This window comes from Cupressus sempervirens, chromosome 2 (genome assembly GCF_028749045.1).
Source record: "Cupressus sempervirens isolate cs-2001-9-10 chromosome 2, ASM2874904v1, whole genome shotgun sequence".
Classification (NCBI taxonomy): Eukaryota; Viridiplantae; Streptophyta; class Pinopsida; order Cupressales; family Cupressaceae; genus Cupressus; species Cupressus sempervirens.
This window is the reverse complement of record NC_143119.1, coordinates 783135149-783159410: the sequence shown is the minus strand read 5'-3', so window position 1 is coordinate 783159410 and position 24262 is coordinate 783135149. Positions and strand designations below refer to the sequence as shown.

General features: G+C 34.3%; 1 pseudogene across 1 annotated transcript; it reads left to right on the top strand.

Moving 5' to 3' along the window:
- The first annotated feature begins 2772 nt into the window (after positions 1-2772).
- LOC149575827 (uncharacterized) lies at positions 2773-10072 on the top strand (annotated as a pseudogene). The gene is made up of 2 exons (XR_016360245.1): positions 2773-2987; positions 9242-10072. The product of XR_016360245.1 is annotated as an uncharacterized LOC149575827 (transcript).
- Positions 10073-24262: the final 14190 nt, after the last annotated feature.

Below are 24262 nucleotides of genomic sequence, written 5' to 3'. Positions count from 1 at the left end.
ATTATGAACAACTAATTTTATTTCCCTAGGATGAACTAGGAGCAGAACAAAAGTTTTAGTTTGAGCAATCAAATCTTTACATTATTTAGCACTAATCACATATGAGAAGGCAACACGGGTTGGTGGGTTTTCTATGGAAACCCTTGTCCAACTTTAACAGGGCAAAGGGAATGACAACTCTCAATGAGAGCCAAGCTGATAAATGCAACTGGTCAAGAGACATTTAAAGGGTTTCAAGTGTAAAAATAAGAAACCCTTGTTTTGAACTAGAGAGAACCTATTGTCAATGTGTTGGAGGGTAGAACATGATCTTTCAAAGAATGATAAATCAAGTCAAATGTTTCATGGTAAGTGTTCTACTATCAGAATTAGGGGGAAAAAAGAAGAAGGGAAACCTCAAAATGGCCTTTGCAATAAATAAATATGGAGGAATAGTGACAAGTGAATCTATATATTTTGAAAAGAGAATGCATTTTAAAGCTATCACAGAAAGAAATCTTTGATAAAGGTGAGAGGGCTAAAAATTTCTCCACTAACTTAAACTTTTGTCTCTCACTTGTCAATCATATATATATATTCTTATTAAAAAAAATTTGAATTACCATAAATTGTAAAGATTAAACTTCTAATCATAAATTCTACTTCAAAATTTATGGAAGCTCCCACTTAAAAATAATCCCCTACCCAACTTTATGGAACTTCCCACTTTAAAGCAAGAGACACAATGCGTCATAGTTCCTGCCTAACGCATAATGGTTGTAGAGGTGTAGATGAGTGAGAATCTAAATTAACATTACGAATGCATTAATTTTTGCCTAAAATATACTTGTGATCTGATATGATTGCTCATATTTTGTTGTTAAATTCTCATCCTAGAAATGCACTTGTGATCTGATAGGATGGCTCATATTTTGTTGTTAAGTTCTCATGTTATATTATTATATCTTTAGGCATTTAAGCCCAAGAATAAGAGGCCAAAGTCCCCAATATGGCACTAAGTACTTAATATCATAATACGATCAATACATATGCTTTAGACAAATTTGCACCTTCTACATTGACAACTTAAATTATGTGCAATGAGGAACGATATCCATACCAATATTTGAATTATAGAACTTGAAGAAGTGATGAAGCATTTGGAGTATCACATTATATGTTTAAGCATACCATGTATGCTACTAGACAACCATAAGTAGTTGGAATAACTCCCCCAACTATGTATTATTCTCATCTTGATTATCAAATGGAATTCACACTATTTTTAATCATTAGCACTGGACAAAAACTAGGATAGAGATATAGATAGAGATAAATAGCAATATACAACAATAACAACATAAACATATATGCAGAGGAAAAAAAGATAGATAATATAGAGGAGAAAGAGGAAGAGAGATAAAATAGTAAGATAGAGTGATACCAACATAAGTTGTGTGTGTGTGAGAGAGAGAGAATTAAATATAATTATTTTTCTTGATAAAATAAATAATCAAAATAAAATCATGGTTATAATAAAGAGTTAAAATATATTATATTTTAATTAATGAAACTAAGAATTTACTTTTTATATTAAAACTCACATTTCTATAAGAAAAAATGAAATGTATTGAAATATAAAAATATTTTATAAGTAAAACTAATTGTTTAATTTCATACAATTAGAGAAGGTTTACTATTTAATATTTTGTATTTCCAAAATTTTCATAAAATTAAGTAATTTTAAATTATGAAATAATATTTCTATAATTTAATATGTACATTTGTAAATAATAAATAGATGCAATACATATAAATTTGATGTTGATGAATAAATATGATGTGATAAATAAGAAACTAAATATAAGTATTTAATTTTAATACATAGTTTATAAAAATCTAATAATAATTTATATATCTTTTAGAATCGAATTATTTCTATTTTGTGGTTATTTCTTTAGTATGTTTTTTTATATAGAACATAATTATTAATTGAATATTAAAAATATATATTTAAGTTTTAAATGTATTTAAACTAAATGATAAATTGTTTAAATACAAATATTAATAATAATAAATAATATAATTTAAAAATTGTAACACTTATCAATTATACATATTACAAACACTATTATTAAATATAATTAAAAAATAATATTGTTTAATTTATTTTTATAAAAATAAAATAATAGTAATAAATTAACTACTTTTATTAAAAAAACAAAGCTTAAAAAAAATTAGAAATTCAAATACAAAGATATAACATATTAAAATTATATTAAAAAGATATATTTATTAGTTACATATATAATTTGAATTTATGCATTACATGAAGTTTTAGGAACAAGTTATATCAAATAGTCAAAAATAAACATCAATATAAAACTAATAATAAATATATTTAAAATAAGAAATTAAAAATATTTAATGGATTGTGATAATTAATATTGATTAGACATGTTGTGTGAGGTGAGGTGGAAGATAAAATAATTGAAAAAATAAAATCTTATCAATTTGGAAAAGATAAAGTTATAGTTAATACATTTATTAACGCAAGATGAAGTTGTTAGAAAATATTTGTATTTTTTGTTGTAGAAAATTAATTTTCTCTCCTAGCAAAAATAGTCTAGACCAACCAAGACCAACCAATAGAACGGATGAAAAATGTGATTTATAAAATAATAAAAAATTGGAAAAGGATATAAACATTTGAAATTTCATATAATTTTTTAAATTCTTGAATTTAATTGGTTAGTGTTAATGTGATATTTAGATTGACATAAATGCATAACTATTCCTGCCAAGGCAGGAACTAATAATCCGTCTCCATTACACCCGCAGCTCAATTCCCAGCTTTTCACATTTCCGTCGTCTTTCAACACACTGTATGTTTGCTACCGCCTTGTCTGCTTTCTTGGGTTTGATGGAGTTGGATAGCTTTGGGTGAAAACTTCTCTCAAGGTTTTGTGCAAATCTCTGCTAGTGCTAAAGCCGTACTATTGTGGCAGGTAAGCTTCCAATGTTACAAAACGAAGAAATGTCTTTTAAACTTCATTTCTATATAGGAAAATATGAACATTTCCCTGCCATTTCTAAGTTTCTAGCTATATTTTCCTTGCATCCTGATGATTTGGGAATATATTTTAAGCTAGCCGTCGCATGTAACTGTGTTTTCCATGTTTCCCAGACATGGAGAGTTTTTCCGTTGACTGCAAAAAGCTTTGGCAGTCCTTGATTTTTTATGCACGTATGATTCGTTTTTCTTTAAATCCATATTGCCAGACCCTTCCAGTTATGAGAAAATAATGGAAAACGTCAATATCATAATTATTTGGCGGCACGTAGAGTTTCATTGTTAACAATTCTTGAAATTATGAAAACCCTGGCTATCGTTACTAGTAAGTTCCTGTTATTCCCTCAGAGTCTTGACTTTTCAAGTGCCCCAGAAACCTCTGACATTATTGCTCTAAAAACACTTTCTTTAAAGCTTTCAGTCCCATTTGGACTCTTATGAATAGAATTTTTGTGCATCCTATTTTTCACGACTAATGCATCCTATTCTTAAAATCATCGGAGACTTCTCTTACATGCTCAGGCTATGATGGACAAGTTTCCGAGATTGCCATATTCCGGCTCTTTAACTCATTATTATTTAATAAGCTTCATGTACTAAGGCAAAGCTGCTTTTGTGCTCATGTTTTATGATCATTTCATGGCATTTAAAACACAAAACACTACCTGTTTCTTCATGTTCTACAACACTGCTCTAACTATTGGTTTCAACTTTTACACTTCTTAACTATCCTCGTACCTTGGTTAGGTTCCTATGCCTTGATCTTTTGTCACCCTAGCCTTCTATTGCTCATGATAGTGTCCTTGGTTTGTATTGTTTATTCATGAACAGTAGAGGGGTATGTCTGAGGTCACTACATGCCCCTGCCTCAATCTTCTGTTACAGTCCATAACATGCCTTTTCACTGCCGAAACTAGATGTTCCTATCGAAGTTGTACATCATTTTTGACATTGTTGTACACTGATTTTCGCATAGTTGTACACTGCTTTTGACATGGTTGCACACTGCTTTTGGCATTGTTGTACATGATTTTTTGCATAGTTGTACATGTTCTTTTTTGCATAGTTGTGCATCCTTTTGGCATAGTTTTACATGGTTCTCAGCAAGCTATAGACCATTTCAGACTGAGTTACGCAAGTTTTTTTTAACTCAAATCTTAGTGTCTGGCATCAATTTCCAGTTTTTTACTTTAAAAAACTTGGTTTTGCAAGTCAATGTCCTTGTTTTATTTTGCAAATCATTTTGAATTTTAACTCCAATTCCCATGTCCCGATGTTGATCAATGCACATTATGCGTGTGGAACCCAAGTTTGGCTTTTCTAAGAAAAACTAAGTGTCAATTCATCATTTTTTATGCTTGTCCTTTCTCAATTTCAACAACTGCACCTCGAATTTAGACCTTTGTTTTTACATAGCTTAACTTTCACATCGACACCTAACTCTGTCTTGCCTCCATCTCACTAGCTAAGGTGGACTTGAATTGGACTTCTCTCAAAGACTCGAGTATTGTTCTAGAGTAAGGCACTTTAGACTTGATAGCTGCTAAACTGTTGACAAAACCACAAAACTACCAGCTACTAAGGCAAAAAAGGTTGACCCATTTGTAATGGGATAATGGTGTGAAATCCTCAGAACACTGTTTTGTTTTGGGTAAATCAAAATGAGAGTATTTTTACAAAAGATAGTGGCTGATAGCCCATGTAAGCCCATTAGCAGGCTCCAGCAAACCAAACACAAATGAAACCCCAACTTTAACTCTTGATACTGAGCACCAAATTGATACCATCCCAAAAGACATATTTTCGATATTTATTCTGCATGTAGTGTGGGAGTCCTTGTAATTTGTACTCACAGTCCAATTCCCTTCTTGGGCTTCACCACCAGTTATCTCATCTGCGCTCCCTGGGAAAATTTTCTCACCAACTGAAGGCAAAGCTCCAGAGAAAATCAGCCATATCACTGACCCTCCCAGCAGGAGGTGAAACCTCAGAAGACCTTGATGCATGATGTTATTTCTTTGGTGGTGAAGTCCTCTGAACTTAATCATCAACCGACTGGGCTACCACATTGGAGGGAGCAACAACCTCCTTAACATTGTCACCCCCAACAAATGGAGGCACAAACCACCTTAGCTGGAGTGTCCTGAGCATTGCTTGGTAAAACCAAGGTGTTGACCGGTATTTTTTTGGAATCTGCAATCCTTTGGTTGTAACTCTATTCTGATCTGTATCTTCATTTTCTTCTGAGTAGCGGTGAATAGAAATATCTTTCCACCAGGAAGCTCGATCAACTGTCCTCTTTTTGGCACCCTGGCTCAATGTCATGTGCCAAAACAAAATGCAACATTATAAAGGAACACCCTGATAATCTAGAGATTGAGTCCAGCAACTATTTCTAGTGTTGATAGAAGTCTCTGTAGGAAGATTTTTGTTAATGTCGATCTCCACCAGAATTTGTGCATAAGTGTTATGCAAGAAGTTTTCAGATCCCTCATCTACACCAAGGAATTTCCCCAATGAATTTGCCAGTAGCTTCATAATAGGAATCAAACCAAAATTGAAAGGGAATATTTGGAAGCCTACCTGAAAGAGGAATCACGGAGAAGTATTCAGTACTTGGCTTGAAAGATGGGTGCCAGGGTTTCAGTATTAGGAAGGTTCATCACTGTTCCATCAATAATCACAAAGAACCAAGTGGTAGTCCTGAATGTTGTCGAAGACCGTGATAAAGAACCATTTACATAAGGCTATTTTTGGAGATTGCCAATCAAAATGGGGCTCCATGTGTCTGAAACCACTGGTGAAATGATGCTACACTAGGCCAAAATCCATGTAATTTACTGATCAAACTATGTTTTGAGAAATAGTGAGTATGCTTAGTTCCCTCCCCAAGGTTGACGTCAGAGGGAGATCAGAGGGAAGAAGGGCTTGCCCGAGATGCAAAAAAGTGTTTTGAAGCCTGCACACAAGGCTGTCCACACCCCGTCTGCTTAGAATCAGATATTACATCAGATTTTACGCTGCTCAATCCAAGGGAAGGCGGATCCTGCCAAACCCCTCCTGTTAAACCCCTTGGAAGATTTGTGGGCCTCTTGCCCAATCTTGGTGCCAAACTTGTATTCGCAACCTTAACTACCTTGGAGATATTTTCTTTGATTGCGGTGAACACATACCAGGGCCCAGCAAAAGTTCTGAGCTTTGACAGCAGCAGATCCATGGGATCCATAACTAGATATAATGGTGGTGTCTTTGTCAATGAAGTGAGAGGAGTGCAAGAGCTGCAGACATTGGAGTTTATCAATTTTTTTAATATCCACAACACATTTGTATGCACATATTGTGAATGGTGTTCTTGTTTTGTTTTGTGTGCTTATTATTCTTTTTGCACCACTTCTCCTATATTGGCTTGAGTCTTTTATTCTTTTCCAAGGGCAGAGTTTTCGTGTGGTACAATTGTGCATCTTTGTCTGGCTCTGAAACATATAATTCCATATCATTGCTATTTTCCATAAGAGAGGAACAAAAAGATGTTTATTACAACAGGAATGATACCAAAACCCCTAGCCAATAGATTGGTAAGAGTGATTATACTGAAGTTAAATATGTCAAAATGCTTTAACATGGTCTCATCAAAACCTTGATTACTGTCACCATAATATGCACAATGGAGGCCCAGAACCAGCTGAGGCAGCAAGTTCAAAAGACTGTAGGGCAGATAACTTATGAAATGATACTTGTTTTGTTAGGTTTGATCTTCTTGTGCACCTTGTTGAATAGGTTCTGCACTAGCCAAGCTTGAACTGCGGAAGTCGATGGCTTTACGGCATGTGTTTCAGTACTGAGCCAAATCTGGCCAAAATTAAAACCAAAAGCCTGATACCGAGGCTCCAACAATTAGTGTGTATGCTTTCTGATCAAATGTCTCACATATCAAGCTTTGGATGTTAGTATTTAATTAAGTTATTAATGTTGGTTAGCATTTGAGTCATCAGTTCAAACACAAAATTCCTGCTCCCAAATTAGGATGAAACAAGAAGCATATATAATGGTAGGACTTGGGTTGTTTGCTTTGGAATGTATCATATAATTCTTTGGTGGATAGACACTCTTATAGATGGTTACGTGTCCATTTTCAGCTTACAGATCTGGACAAAGCGGTCTCCACCCATAATCTCAAATTATAATATATGTTGACAAACAGACATCAAATTAAATTAATAAAGTACTGTATTTGTATTATTAATGTTAAGCTAAGTTACCAGATTCTCTCCAGCAACCCTCAAAGTCCGATTCAATTCTGTACAAAGTCTGGTCCTTGTCAAATTCTCTCCAAATTCTCTTGCAGAGCTGCGAATTTGCTGCAAATTCTGTCAGAGGAACCTGGGCAGAATTTGCTATCTAGACCTGGGCTGAATTTGGTCTCAGAGAAATTTTTTTAGACTTTTTAAAGTGTTTTTTGACCTCTCAATGCTATTGTGACCACTAAAAAGACCAAAAAAATGTTTATATATCATTTATGCAGTTGTGTATGAAAACGAAAACTTGCTTATAAAGGAAATCCAAATTGACAATAGGTGACATCTAAATTGATGATTATATAGGAATGTCTTTAAAAAGATATGTTTGAATCCAGGACATCAAATTTGTATCACCTTTTGATATAGCCTAGTTAGAAATGCTCTAACCAATACAAAATAAAAATTCAGATGACTGCACTTATCTTTTGACAATTCCTTTCATTCTCAAACTGTCCCCATGATATGGAAATTTGTTCCATGCATGTGACCAAGCAAGTGTATCAAGTTGTATGTAGTGCTAAATGATGCAATTAATGCCCTATTAAACTGAAACATAGATTTGGTGGTGTATTTTGCCATGTTCCTTTACTATTAGCAGATTCAAGTATGGATTTATTTTTTGTTGCATATATATACACATATACATATTTTTAGAAAACATATGTTTTTGTACAGATGAACCCAAAACGAATCCGAACCCAAGCCCAAAAAAGTTTAGATCTTGAACCCGCACCCGTACCGGAATACAAACTGGCAACTTAGATGTTAAGTTTAGTTAGTGGATGTATGATTTATGGTATTCTGCACTTAATTTATGCCCTTTACATATTCTGAACTAATTGTTGTTAACTCCATGCTTTTATTACGGAAGGAATTGTTAAACGTGACTTCATGTTGGCCTCACAAAAGAAGTAGACTAGAGGAGAAATAACATTAAAAGCGGAAATGTTAGACCTGGCATTAGGCCAAATGTATTAATTTATGTAAATCACATACTTTGAGAGGGGGAAATTAGCAATATAAAGTCCTTCTATTGCTGTAGATTTATCCAGTCATTAGAAAATACTGACTAGGAAGAACATAGAAACTTAGGAGTTGACAGCAATGCATTGGTGTCACTAATTTTTGTTATGAAGATTGCAATTAAAAATACTTTTAAAGAGATGCTAAAAAGCCATATGTTTTGCTCTTTAATTTTTCTTCACATGATTACTAAATTGTCAAATCAAAATCAGTTATAAAGATGAGTATGAGGGTATGGTTCCACCAGTACAGCAAGAAAAACTTGTGCTTGTATCTCACTACAAAAAGTATATAAAAATCATAACTTTTACATATTTGCTGACCAAAAATAGGAAGTGCCCCTAATTTTAAATGTAAGAGCATGTTGCAGTGGTTAAATTATGGCGGTTCCTTGCTTGAGGCTTCTATAACAATGGCCAGTGTAAGAATTCTCAAGATAAACCAAATGATTAAAAAAGTAAAATTGCAAGCAGATTTTGTGAACCTGATCTTCCTTATTCCTGTTTTAACTGATAAGCTCTAGCAAAAGTAACAAACTCAATATTTTGAGCTCGAAAGTAGCTCTGCAATTCTATTTATTTCAGCGTCATTGTGTCCTTGTTCAGGTCCTGCATCCACCACTTTTTATTCCATCGTTAAGTATGAAGAAACTTATCCTCAACAATACACAGCAATGAATTCCTTGTGAAAATGTCTACTTCCTTGCATTATGTGTTGCTCTTGTTAAATTTTTCGTTAGCTTTCTTGATACATGTAATGATGCACAGAGATGTTTATCATTCGGCATGCACAATGACTGTGGCAGTAGTAGTGTCTTTTTTGTTTTGAACCATATGAATTTGAAAGCTATGGTACATTTTATGTGCAGCATATTATTGAGGATGAGGCCCCTGGATGAGCAGGAAACAACTGCAATTTTTGAGAAACTTTACAAATTTGTAGGGAACAATCTAAAGCACATCGTAGAAAGGCCTTCTAGTGAAGGTCCTGATGGTAAAGCTGGACTATACTGTTTCCGTCTGCAGAAAAATCGTGTTTACTATGTGAGTGAGGCCCTTGTTAAGAGAGCTACCAACGTTGCAAGAGATCAACTTGTGAGCCTTGGCACCTGCATTGGGAAATTCACGAAGGGTGGTAAATTTCAGCTCACTATTCAATGCCTTGATCTTCTTGCAGCCCATGCCAAGTACAAAATATGGCTCAAGCCCACTGCAGAAATGAGTTTTCTTTATGGTAACCATGTTACGAAGGGTGGATTGGGAAGGATCACTGAGAATACTGCTCAGAATGAAGGTGTCATTATTTTTAACATGTCCGATATTCCATTGGGGTTTGGAGTAGCTGCCAAATCCACACAGGATTGTAGGAAACTTGACCCCAATGGAATTGTAGCTTACCACCAGGCTGATATTGGTGAATATTTGCGCATGGAAGATGAGCTCTAAAACTGGAATGGACTCCTTTTAATGTGGATAAATTGTGTAATCAACTCATAAGATTGACTGCATAATCAACAGGAGATAGTCTTTGCCAGAATCCTTTTCCACAGGAGCAACTGAAATCAATTTCAGGTTTTCCTAATGTTTCTTTCAGATGATTTTAACCTAGCCAATTGGTTTAAGTATTACATTGTTGTAACAATAACAATAGAAGCAGATACATTCAAAATATTATGATATATTCTGCTATAGTTTTTCTCTGCAGGTTTCCAAATTTTTCTTCAAATATCATGATTTTTGAAAATTATAATTGATTGTGACTTGAATTATTTTTCACCACTATCCCAATATATATCTAATGACGTCACAAAAAATATTATTATTTTTATTTGTTTATTGAAACATAAGTGATTAGACATTCAACTTTTCAGATTATTCTTATCTGATACTTTTACAAATGGATTATACTTTGAACTGTGTGGAGCCGGCTATGCAGCAGATTATTTCAACCAATTTTCACCATTTTCTAATATGTAATAATTAAATAAAAAATAAAACAGTACTTGTATTATTTTTAATTTATTTAATAATTACTATTAAATAGTCAAACAGTCGGCTGCATATTCTCTTCCATTATTGCTGTTGTTAACAATTTCTAATTATCAATGGATGTTGTTACTTTATTTGTAAACATAATTGTATTGGTTGCGCCGATAGCATGTTATGCTCCGTGCAATGTAATAAAGGGTGGCAAATGTTGGTCAAGAAGGTGGAAAAAATATGCAGTCATTATAGGCTAGAGTCAGTCATCAAGTGTGAATACAGCCATCATCCAAAAGTCATTTAGTTTGCTTCTGGATTAAATTGTGCTGAAATTTTTACCACCAGCATTTTGGATCACACTACAAAGCAAGAGTTGCAAAACAAAGTCTCAATTGAGTTAGTAATACCAAGACTCAATTGAGTTATATATACCATCTAATATTTTTTATCAAACCCACATTGCTTAATTAATGTTTGTCACTTGTTTGCAAAAAAAAAAAAAGAATGAACTCATAAAAAAAAACATATAGAGCCTGGAGGGCTGAACTCCGAACATCAAAATATAAAACAACAATATCAAAGCCTCAGGCTCCAAGGGCAGTGCCACCTGAGACAGCAGTAGCCCATGCCTCTTTTTTGTGAATATGTAACTTTAATATTTAATTCATAGAGAAGGGACTGTTCATAAAAGATAAAATGAACCGCTAATGAAAATTATAGAGATCGTAAACAAAACATTCATCTCAGTCCTATTGCAATCCAACAATCTAAAAACTTTGGACAATATAACCAATGCACATGTCACAAAAATGCCAATGATCAATTGAGCATTGAAATTCCATCGACCTCCCAAGATGAGACAAACAATCTTCAATAACTAATTGATGAATAATTTATTATCCTTACATGGGTTGTTCTGATTCCTCCTCTGTCCTCTATTTTTTCTTCTTTCCCTCTTCCTCTTCCTCCTCCTCCAGCTACTCCTATTTTTTGTTATCTCCTTAACTTCTTCTTTTCCTTCCTATTCTTTCTCTTCTTACCATTCATTTTCTCCTTCTCCCTCCCCTTCTTTCACCTCTTATTCCTTATCTTCTTCTCCTCATCCTCCTTGTTCCCCTCCCCTTCTTGCTGCCTCTTCTCTTTTGTCTTTGTTTTCCCCTTCTTCCTCTTCTTTGTTGTCTTCTTCCTCTTCCTCCTCTCTTTTTTCTTCTTGTTCTTCTTCCCTATCTCCATCTTTATCTCATCATGTCCACCTTTAAGTTGTTTTCCTTAATTAAATGATATTAAACAAGTTATTCTTAATTTTACTCCTCTTATAATTAAAACACCTTAACAATAAAATTGACCAAGAATATCAAAATATAAGTTATTTATTTTTAATGTAAAGCAATTAAAAAAATGTGTTGCATAAAACTGTATTAATAATTATATCATTGAGTGCATATTAAAAAGTAACTAACTATTTACAATTCTTATTGCAACTATATATATATATATATATATATATATATATATATATATATATATATGTATATGATTCAAAATAAAATCGATCATGTAATATTCATTTACTACTTAGGACTTCTAGAATTGCCAAAGAACCCCCTATACATTGGGATCCCTTTAGAATGATTGTGAATTGAAATGATAAACGAAAGTGTAACTTGAATTAGCTCCGTTTATAACCAGATGCATGACACTCACATCAATAGATGCATACACTACAAGAGCCCCTGCATCTCTGCAACATTCTTGCAAGAATGATGTGGTTCGGTTCAAATTCAAATCATGTAATATCAAAAGATCAAATAGTTTACATTAGTTCTCAATCCAAAACATGTACAAAAGTAAACCGTAATTTCCACAATGATAAACACTTACACTTGCCCCAAGGAAACTAACACTATATCCAAGATCATTCACCTTGCAATGCTTGCCATTTCTTGCATCTGACCGTCATTAGCTAAAATATCTGATTGCTTAATATCATCTCATATTAGTGATGTTACAAAATTCCCATAAAGAACAAAAACAAAGCAAATTGTTTAAGCTCACCACACGTAGAAAACAAAAGATGGCGACCATAAAGAGGAAATACAAATGCTTGCCATTTCTTTCATCTGATCTTCATTAGCTAAAATATCATCTCATGTTAGTGATGTTACAAATTTCCCATAAAGAACAAAAATATAAGCAAATTGTTTAAGCTCACCACATGTAGAAAACAAAAGAAGGTGATGATAAAGAGTAAACACAAATGCTTGTTATTTCTTGCATCTGACCGTCAGTAGCTAAAATATCAACTTGCTTAATATCATCCAGCCATGTTAGTGATGTTAAAAAATTCCCATAAAGAACAAAAAACATAAGCAAATTGTTTAAGTTCACCACACATAGAAAACAAAAGATGGTGACCATAAAGAGGAAACACAAATGCTTGCCATTTCTTGCATCTGATTGTCATTAGCTAAAATATCTCATTGCTCAATCCATCTCATGTTAGTGATGTTACAAACTTCCCATAAAGAACAAAAACATAAGCAAATTGTTTAAGCTTACCACACGTAGAAAAAAAAGGATGGTGACCATACAGAGGAAACACAAGCAGATTGTTTAAGCTCACCCACAAATACAAGAAAGCAAAAGATGGTGAAGTTTTAACGAGGACCTTGCCAATTACCTTGTTTCTAAGGGAATACAAGAAAGCAAAATATGGTGAAACAAAATATGCTCAATCCATCTCATGTTATTGATGTTACAAACTTCCCATAAAGAACAAAAACATAAGCAAATTGTTTAAGCTTACCACACATAGAAAACAAAGGATGGTGACCATACAGAGGAAACACAAGCAGATTGTTTAAGCTCACCCACAAATACAAGAAAGAAAAAGATGGTGAAGTTTTTAATGAGGACCTTGCCAATTACCTTGTTTCTAAGGGAATACACGAAAGCAAAATATGGTGAAGTCAGTTTTCTCTCTGTCTACCCACTTGATGCACTCACTAAACCACTATAGTTGTTAGTCATCCTCTAAGTCAGTTTCAGCATGCTACGCCCTCACTGAGCCACACCAAAGTAATTATCAGGCAAATTCCAAAAAAAAATTCATTATACAATTGATCGAGACATCATTGCAAACTGAAGAAATTCATAGAGAAATAGAGCCTATTCTAGTACTAGTAGTAGTACCACTGTGATCTCTTGATGAGACATTATTTGACATGAGAACAACAAGGCATTCACGCTGGTGCTGAAGAGTTGCCAACCAACGCCCAACTCCAAATACCATTCCACAATTCACCACAGTGCAGTACAATATATGTACATCTATATTATCATACTACGCATGTTCCACCCATGTAAGCTGATGTATAATAAATTATCCATAGAACAAATTTTCAGTTTATGTAACTAGGGTATAATCTGCTTTTAGGAAGCCAATGAGACCTTAGAAAAAATCTGGGAATAATTGTTGGGAAAGTTCTGAATGAGGCATTCAGATGGTGGAGGGTTTTAACATTACAGATTCTTAGATTAAAAGTGTTAAATTAGTATATGTTGTTTTAAGGTGACTTCCAAACATAGTTACACCACCCTTGGGACTAGGTGTGGGTTGGAGCGACGGAATGGGGGACAAGTTTCTAGGATGGGGGATAGAGGGGCCTTATTTGAGGACGGCGAGGAGATGGTGGCGGGGGACAAGAGGGGTTGTATATACTATACATATGATACTAAAAATGCTAGTTATGAGAAGATGTATTGCAATATAAGATATAAAGATATTAAAGAGTAAATAAAAGAACATTGCATTGAATTGAAACATAGAACATTGAACAAAAGTAGTCAAATCAATAAAGAGTCAACACTGAGAGATCCCCCATCCTCGACGGAGATGGCAGAATCTGGTGGTGCCACTGGAGATGGAGAATGGAGTGCCCAAGTCCCCAGTACATGCCCATCTCCAGAACGTGGTGCTAAAAAGGGGGACCCATACTTCTTCACTGTGTTGCTGGCTGAATTGTAGGAACAAGTTGAAACCAGTGGTGATGGAACTTGCATCTAAAACCATCCAATCAAATCTTCACTGTGTTGCTGGCTGAATTGTAGAAAACTAACTTTTCAAGTTGAAACCAGTGGTGATGGAACTTGCATCTAAAACCGTCCAATCAAATCAATAAGAAAAGCAATACAATGCAATGCACCCAATAAAGGTTTTCAAATTACAAAAATAAGTTCCAAAGTGTATACCAGTTGCAATGTCCCATGCCTTAATCCTCTAGTACAACTTGATACGGCTTCCAGTGTAGCTGCACTTTAATTATCTTTCCTAGATTCTTCAGAGGAAATTACTATGTTTTCCCTGCAACATATATATACAAAGAAATCCTCTAAACACACAGACACTAAACATGATTTCCTTTTTTTCTTTCAAGTGTTGCAACAATATCTCTTTAAAGTTTGATTTTAAGCCAATTACTAGCAGCTCAAACTATGCAGGAGGCCAAGCAAGAGTTTCTTACATCTCATCATTGTTGAAGGTGTTTTTCAAATGGTATTATGAGCTAAGACAAAAGGCAATCTCACTACCAGTAGATTGAAATAAAAAATGAGGTTTCAGTCTCTTTTATCATCTCACTCAAAATCTATCATATCCCAATCCATTTTATTTCTGGTGGAGAGAATCAGTCCACTATAGGTGTGGGCCGTGCACTTGAATTTGGGAGTGGATGAATGTTCATAACTAGATAAATGAGGGCACAAATTGTGTGCTCTGCTTAAGTTTTTTGGGAGTGGAGGTTTAAATATCACAAAAGAAGACTTGATTCTTATGTTAAAAGTATTAAATAGTTAAAATTGACTTGATCACATTGAACTGTTACAAAGTTTGAATCATCATATTATAAGTGCCTAAAGACTTCCATTCATTTCATTTGGCCATGAGCTAGAAACAGGTATGGCTACTTTTTATTGGACTTTTCCTAAGAGATAGACGCCTAGTGCTACGATATAGTTGAACCCCAATACCAAAACCTGAACAAATAACTTGGTCTTAAGTTAGAAAAGGTCTGTTAAGAGTTTGAATTCAATGCAACTTCAAGTTGGTCTACACTGAACAGTTCAAGATGCATTCACCAAGTTGCAATTCAAACATCTAAGAAGATAATTCTATATAAGTATTTCTGTATGATCAGCTCCACACAAAAATTGCGAGTTAACTGGCCATGAATTTAACATACTTAAATTTAACATCCAGAACCCGGTTGCAACATACCAATGTTTTTTTTACAAGGTTTCTGGCTTGCACCAATCAAAGCCAAATCCATTAAAAAAACATAATAAATTAAAAATTTGCCTAAACTGATTTTTTTCATTTTTCATAAGTATTTTATATCTATGTTAATATAATTGTGTCTTTTTATCATTATTCTACATTAATATTATTTGTATAAATAAATAAATAAATATTATTATATGTTAAGTTTGAGTAGACATAAATTTAAGACTTTTCATCTGAAGGTTTCTTCAACTCAAAGAATACAAGACCTTCAAACTTAACCCATGTAACATGCTTTTTAAATTTCTTAAGATATTGTTTATTTTATAACCTTTTGCAATTGATTAGTTCAACAAAGTATATTTATAAAATTATTAAAAATTTGGAAAATTCTTTGTAGTGGAAGCTCTTTTATTTGGGAGGTCTTTGGTTTGAGTCTACTCGAACTCCGTGTTGATATCAATTAATCTATTACCAATCTAAAAAAATAAATCAGAAAATTAGTTTGAAAAAACAAACTATAAGAAAAGCTCGTAAATGTCCTCCCACTTGACAAAAAAAACTTAAGCAAGAACTCTGAACTTCCAACTTCCCCACCAGCTAAAATTGCCCTCATATTGTGAAAGGAACTATAAATATTCACATTTAATAGATTTATACGTATAAATTACTTAGCCAACAAGGAGCAACAACTCCATCCAACAATCCTCACCCTTAGAACAATCATTTTTTGTTTCAAACCTATTTCAATTATGAATTCCTTCCCCTCTTAAAATATTTTGCTTGTTTCCTTAAGATGTATGTTTTATATGACGAGTTGAAAATGCTTCCACAACACAAATAATAGTTTTGAATTGAAGGCAAACAACCATTTCAAAGGAGAGAGGCTTTTTCATTAAAACAAATTTGAAAATTTATAGCGAAGTGGAAAATATTAACCTTTCAAACTTTGAACTACTTACTGAATTTTAGAATTGCATCTAAGAACATGGAAACTACACCTTGTTGTATGCAAGTGACCTTTCACATCTTTGAATGTTGGGAAAAAAATTTACAGTGGATAATAAACACATTAGGCTACAATCTACTTACTTGTAGACACACATTTAATGGCCTCTAGACCTTGAGATGATAATACTTCTTGAATCTGCACATTCTTAAACCTTTCATGCTAATCGTAGACATAGCAAGCAGAAAAAATGGCAGGTAAAAGTTGTAATTACTATTTACCCAAACTTCTACAACTATCCACATGTCGATTCAGAGCATTTTCAAATATTCTACCGAAGTAAGTTCACCTTATATAAACATTTCTATGATATCGAAAATGACATTGGAGTGACTAAAGATTTAGTGATTACGAATTAGACCAACATGAATGCAACCAGATATGATGTCTAACATGTTAATCACATAATCGAAAATGAAAAAAACTCAAAAGAAGAAGAAAACAACACTAATACGAACATGCAAGAAATAATACAAATGAATGAATGGAGATTGTGGCTCTGCAAATAATAATACCATCAACACACTTGACTTGCTTGGTAGGAGTCACTTTGATAACAACAAATGAGATCAAATTAACATTCCATTACATCTACTTGATATTGCGACACAATTCATAAATACCAAAAAAAACAACTGCATGAGGTGAGAACGTGCTGACAAACCAACACAATTCAAGCTATACATGATCAAAAAAACCAAGAGGAAGCTCTCACACTAGTTAAAGATCATAAAAAAATGTGTATCCTTTCTCTATGGTCATTCAAAGAACAACTAGTATAGGAAAAATTATACATGATTGATACATAAGAAATACACTGAACGATAATGACCAACAATAGAAAAATCAACATGATTTGTAACATTTTCTAGCAACTGATGGATTTGGCCATGACTAAGGCTAGGATTTCTTATGGCTCCTCTCTTTTGGCATGCATTGTGGAGGCTATGGACTTCAGTGGTTCCTCTTCAATGCAATTTGTTACTATAGAGGTGTTTTATGCAAGTGTTTTTTTTGTGGGACCTCCAATTTCTATGTTGCCATTATAAGGGGGAACCTCTTACCTCGGGCGATGAGGGTTTCCCTCTAAAACCTTCCCTATCTAAATCTGCAATAATGGTGGGCTCGATCTTGGTGAATATGACTCCTACCTTCAATCATGCTTTGATGGTGGTTGGTGTTGAGAAGGGTCTTATTGGCCTGACCTCTAAGGATGCAGAAGGGGTATTTGACTTTGGCAATCAAGGAGGGCACACTATTGGATCCCAAGTTTGGTGTTGAGGAAGGTGGTTCCCCTTTTTGTTTCATTAGAAGTTATGCAGAGAGGGTTGTGGTTGGATTTGGTATGGCTGAGTTGGTGCCATTTGCAGTTTTTCAGCCTATTTCCATTACACTCGAGGAGGATATTGTGACTAACATTAATTAGGTGGTCTTTGATCTATCATCTTGGGCAATTATTATTGTTATATGGATCCTAATTAGACTTAGAGGATAATTTTCCCCACTTCATTTGGTGCAATTTCCCCTCATATTTTTCTACGAGGGTTTGGGGGCAACACCCCTTGTGGGGTCTTGGGGTAGAGCCCATAAAAGCCGAAATGACTTTATTATTGTGAAAGGCATTAGGGCTATTTTTCTATTGGACAACATATTATAGCCTTAATTTTGTACACGATAGAAAGCTTGTATAAATTGGCTTACAATTAGGGATTTTATTATGAATGTTGAAAATAGTAGCTTCTTGCAGTGGCATTCAATTTCAAGAGATTACAAATTGTAATCATTGGATGATAAGAATATTAGACTCATTGTTTGGTAGACATAGCCCAAGGATCAAGTGAACCGTGTTAAAAATGTGTCTTATGTTCTCTTCAATGTACTTTTTATTATGTAATATTGATTATATTTGCATGTAATTGTTATTTCTGTCTCTTTAATCCTAATTGCATATTTAGGGATTTTTGGTCCTCTTTTCCTGGTCTTCATAAGTGGAGTATCAAACATTGGGAGCCCCTCATTTTAATGTTGATACATATATTTCCTTTAGCTATGGTTTTATTTGTTGCCAAGTTTGATAATGTTATGATAGACAAACTATTCTACGTAAGCATTTTTATTTATTCCCTTTGATGATAAAGCCTTGGCACGAGGATTTCAACCCTTCTTTGGAATCCTTCTGGAAGATGCCTTTTTGGGTCATACTTTCCTATCTACTACTTCACCTTTGGTTGGACCCTATCCTTGAAGAATTTGGTAATGCTCTTGGAGATTTTCTCATGGTTGATAAGGAATCCTTTGATATTCTACACTCTATCTTCATTCAGATTTTAGTGGACATTGATGCTTCTAAGGGGTTTCCTACTGAAATTCAGCTCAAGTCCTTGAAGAGTACTTGCATCCAAACTTTGGGCTAGGTGGGCACCCCTTTTAGATATCAAAAGTATTTTATGATAGGACATGTTGTGCCTAAATGTGGGGTTAAAAAGTTTAAACATAAAAAGTCTTCCTCATGGTGGAAAATGGGGCAAGGTTAACTTTAGTGGCCAATATTCACCAATTGGCACATTTTGCTCACTGACCAACATCGGTTTGGTGATTTTTTCTACACATGTGGTATGGTTCATTGCCCCAAGTTTACCAAAAATAGGTCACACCCTAGGGCCCATCGCCATAAGATTTATGCCAGCATATCTCCTTTCAAAATGAAATAGCCAATCATAAATATTTTTTGCACACAATAAATTAAACACATTCACCTATGATTTCTGAAGTGAAACTTTTTGGATGACCTCAATTCGCCCTTGATTTAAAAAAATTAGGAGAGGGACGACATTGGCTTCACAAATATGTGGGCCTGTATCATGCACTAATTCAATTTCACCAACTATATTATGCATGACCATAAATGGATGAACCATATTTGCCTTGGAAATTCTAGAAGGCATGTTTTTACAACACAGGCTTTTTCAAAGATTTTGTAGATGCTATAATATTCCCAAAGAATTTTCCAAAAATAATGGTATAAATATATTCATAGATCAATAGGTTGTCTTAATTCTAATCAATAACAAAGTCTCAATTTTTCAAACATCTAAGATCATTGCCGGGCGAATCGCAAGTGCGAGGGCTGCAATATAGCCAAAGGTGAGTAACTCAAACCCCTATCTATCTGTTCTCTGTAATTTTAGTTCGTTCTTATTTATTAGATACAAGTTAGACTTGTTGAGATAATGAGTGCTGCACATATTGCATAATATTGTTATATTTTATTATTTTATTTTATTATGTAATGTTGAACCTAGATGGACGTGCAGCATGTAAAGATTTCCATGGGATATACTTGATGAGTTGTATTGTAACATTGTGATAATATTTCATGTAATCATTTAATATTGGAGAAAAGAATTAAATTTTCAATATTAAATGTGGGGTCAATGGGTTAGGTAGCACATGGTTTATGTAACACCACTTGGTGGTTTTGTGGGACTTACAACTATATAAGCAGCCACAAGGGTAGTTGTTGGGTGAGAAAGAAAAAGGCAAAAAGGGAAAGAGTTGAATAGGACAAGGCTTAACAGGTTAACCAAGGGAGCATTTGTGAAGGTTGGAAGCATGGCATGGGATGTGTGGATTCATGCTTGTTCACATGGATTGCTTGGTTATGGCTATGGCTTTGATCGCTTCCATGGTTGTAATGCAATGGTTTTTTTGCTGTATAATACATGGTGATGGATGCTTTTGAAGGTTGGGTTTTTCCCTCAATGAGAGTTTCCCAAGGTATATCTTGTGTCACATTTTTATGGGTATGTTGTCTATTCTCTTGCATGTGGATTTTAATTACATATTTGTTTCAGATCTACTATGGGTTATGTGGAAATGGTTATATTCTTTATTGCAAGTTTTCTTACAAGTGGTATCAGAGCTATGGGTGTGTTGTTGTAACCTTAGATTGAATCTATGGGAATGCATGAGAGGATAAAAGAGAGAGAAAGATATATGGGTTTCATAGATTATTTATTGCAGATATGAGGATTTTGGGTTTGTTGTTATGATGGGATATTGTAGATTTTGGGCATGTGAAATTGTTGGACAAAAGGGTTTTTCGGATGTTTTATTTAAATGAGGGTTTTTGGGGGGGAGCTTGCATAAATGACCTCCTGGGTAAGACCAAACCTCACCATTGGATCTAGGTTGATGTTTCCATATGCGCTAGCTTGGCCATGTTCAGAGGAACTAAAAGATTTTTTTAGTTTCAGCCTGTGATGGCCATCAAATTTAATCCCGTTGAAATTTTTGTCACACAAAAAAGAAAAAGTTGTAGGAAAAATGGTAAAAAGACTATCTTAGTAAAATGATCATAACTTTCTCTCAGAATATCATATTTTAGACTTCTTATAGGCATTGGAAAGCTAATTTAGAGCACTACAACTTGATGTAGATTTGGTTCTATGATTTTGACATTTTCTTAGGTTTTAAGAGCCTGCAAGTTAGACGTCATCTATTTTGAGCATAGATTAGGGCATAACTCAGGCATACAGAGTTGGATTTTGGACTTCAAGTAGTCAATGAAAAGCTCTTGCAGAGCTCTACACATTGGTTCAGTTTGGTGCAGGTTTGGCATAGTTTATTTGGTGATATATTAAATTGAACAGTTTATGATATATATTGACTATGGTAGCATTGTGAGTTTATGACATTGTATGTTTGGAGATTTAAGATTTGATATCATTATATACTCAATTCATATTTCAGATTGATCTAATGATGATATGGTTATTAGTGTTTGGTTTGGATATGTATGATGACTTGTTGGGTCTACAAGTTGTGCAGTGTTGTAAGTAGTCTATACTTCTAGGTTGCATTTATGGATTGGTTATGGGTTGTCTTTGCCCATTGATCTTTAATTATTGATGCATATTCAGATTGGTGGCTTGGATTTAGGTTTTTTATACCCTAAGTCACATGATTTGCTAATGTTTCTTCATGTAGAAGGGATGAGATGTTATTACAAGGTATAGTCACGGTGGAGGAATGTGGTTGGCTATTTTATGCTAACATATTGGACATTGAGAGTTAGTTGCTCAGTTCATAGATGTGATCATGGTGTCATAGATTTTGGCATGACATGATTGGATATATAGGTACATCCTTGATGTTTATTAGTTTGGATTCCTGATTTGGTTATTGTGGTATATCTTCTTGGTTTTGAGGAGCTCATGATGTGCACTTTGAGTTCTTTGATGGTTTAATGTCTTGGTTGATTCTTATTATTAGAGGATGGTTTTTTCATCATGTGTCATGGATAGCTTGGATACATGGTTTAGTGGGAGCTTGTGGAAGTGATGGGGTGATAGTACGGGATTAGTTCCTAGTTTAGTTTGTATCTTCTTGGTTTGGAGATCTTGGTTTCACTTGGTATTGATACTTTGGTTGTGTGAGTGTACACTTGGAGGATCTTCATGTAGGAGATGGATTTTATGATGCCATAGGTGACTTGGTACCATGGTTGAGTGGGAGTTGTTGGCATTGATATATTTATTGAGTGTTTGTAGATGTTAGAAATTTTTCTTAGATCCTGTTGCTGCAGAAGCATCTTTGACATTTGCATGGTGCACTTGTTATCTTCATAGCGTGTGGAGATGGTTCTTCATGGTATGTGGAGATTATTTTCTTCATGGTGTGTGGAGATGGTTGCACTTGAGGACTAATGGGGTTCTTGGTAAAGGTATGGTTCATTCTTTCATTTGACATGTTATCCTTGGTGTTAGGATGGTTTCATTTTTATGTCATAGTATACTCTTGATACATGTTTAGAGTTTTTGACATGTATGTTCATATGGAGCAGGTTATCTCTTTGGTTGAGATGGTTATATCATGTTGTCATGTTGATGTTCTTGAAGCCATGGTTGGAACTTTGACAATGATCTTGGTTTAGTTTCTTAGTATTGTGTATATTGATCATTTGTTGGGTACTTCTTGATATTGCTATGTTGCATTTGGAGTTGGCATGGATTGATTGGTTACAAGTGCTCATGGATACTTAGAGGCATTGGTGATGTTGATTTCTCTTGGATTAGAGAAGTATTTGTTGAGATGGTTGATGGTTTCAATAATAATTTTGAGGGGTAGTCACTTAATATGGACTTGAGAGGAGATTGTTCTTAGATGACTCTTGGTTGGAGACTTGAATATCTTGATGAGCATTCTCATTCCCCACTCTTGGTCTACTTGGTGGTTTGCTACTTGAGAGGTGTAGCCCATTGTTTCCCTCAGATGCATTATGTTTATGCTTGTCTTTCATGGATATGGATCTTGAGTTATGGTACATGAGTTAGTTCTAGAGGGTTCATTTGAGAGATCTTTTAGCATTGGTTATCTCCATTTGCATATGTTTTTATGCTAGTTGAGTTTTGGAGATGGTTTTAAATTGGGCATATTCTTTGATTTAGGAATGGTTTATGAGTTTGATCTTCGTGTGAGAGTCTTACATCCATGATTAGTTATATGTTATGATTTGGGTGTTGTTGTGGCTTCTTGGTTGGGGTCTTACGGAGGAGATCATACTTACATAGTTTACATCTAAAAGTGTGTGTAGAAGGACATGATATAGGTTATGATTTGTATGGTTTCTCTTTGGTCTTGATTATCTTTTTGGATGTTCATTTTTTCTTACATTGGATTTGAGATTGGTTAGAGAGTGTGATTACTAGTTTATGCTCATGTATGTCATGTGAGAGATGACACGGTTATTCCTTTATTTCTTTACTCTATTGGTTGTGGAGAGCTTGGGAGACTATTAGAGATTTTTTATGAGATTTGTTTTTATAGGTTATTGGTTTATGTGTTGTGGATGTCCTTGAGACTACATGGATTCACTTCTTTGAGATGTTGTGAGTGGATTGGTTATAGATTTCACATTATCTTTTGCAGTGGGAGCTTCTTGGTATATATGTGGTAGGTATTGCTCTTGACGCTTGTGATTGTAGGTTATAGATTGGATATGTTGATGATGTGAGATTTACTTGGTATACCTATGGAGGTATGATAGTTGGATAGATTTGGCACTTGCTATGGATGTTATTTTAGCTATGGATATTTTGACAACTATAGATACATGTGATTACCTTTTGATCAGGCTTCTTGTGCTTGGCATTTTAGTTGGTATAGGATTTTATGATCTTCTAATGTGACGGGTTGGGTGGCTTTCTCTTTGGATGGATTCTATGTATGTTCAATGGCAATGCATAATAGGAGGTGAGATCATTCATGTTTGAGATGCTGGATACTTTGATTTTGGTGCAGGTACTAGGATAGAGCACATGGTGTACTTTGATCCATGATGGTGGATGTGCTAGGAGGGATTGTTCCCTTGTTCATTTATGTGGCTACAGATTGACCCTATGTAATGTATACAACAAGTGGGAGATTGTTGAGATAATGGGTGTTGCACACATTGCATAATATTATTTTATTTTATTATGTAATGTTGCACCTAGATAGACGTGCAACATGTAAAGATTTCCATGGAATATACTTGATGAGTTGTATTGTAACATTGTGATAATATTTCATAATTATTTAATATTAGAGAAAAGAATTAAATTTCCAATATTAAATGTG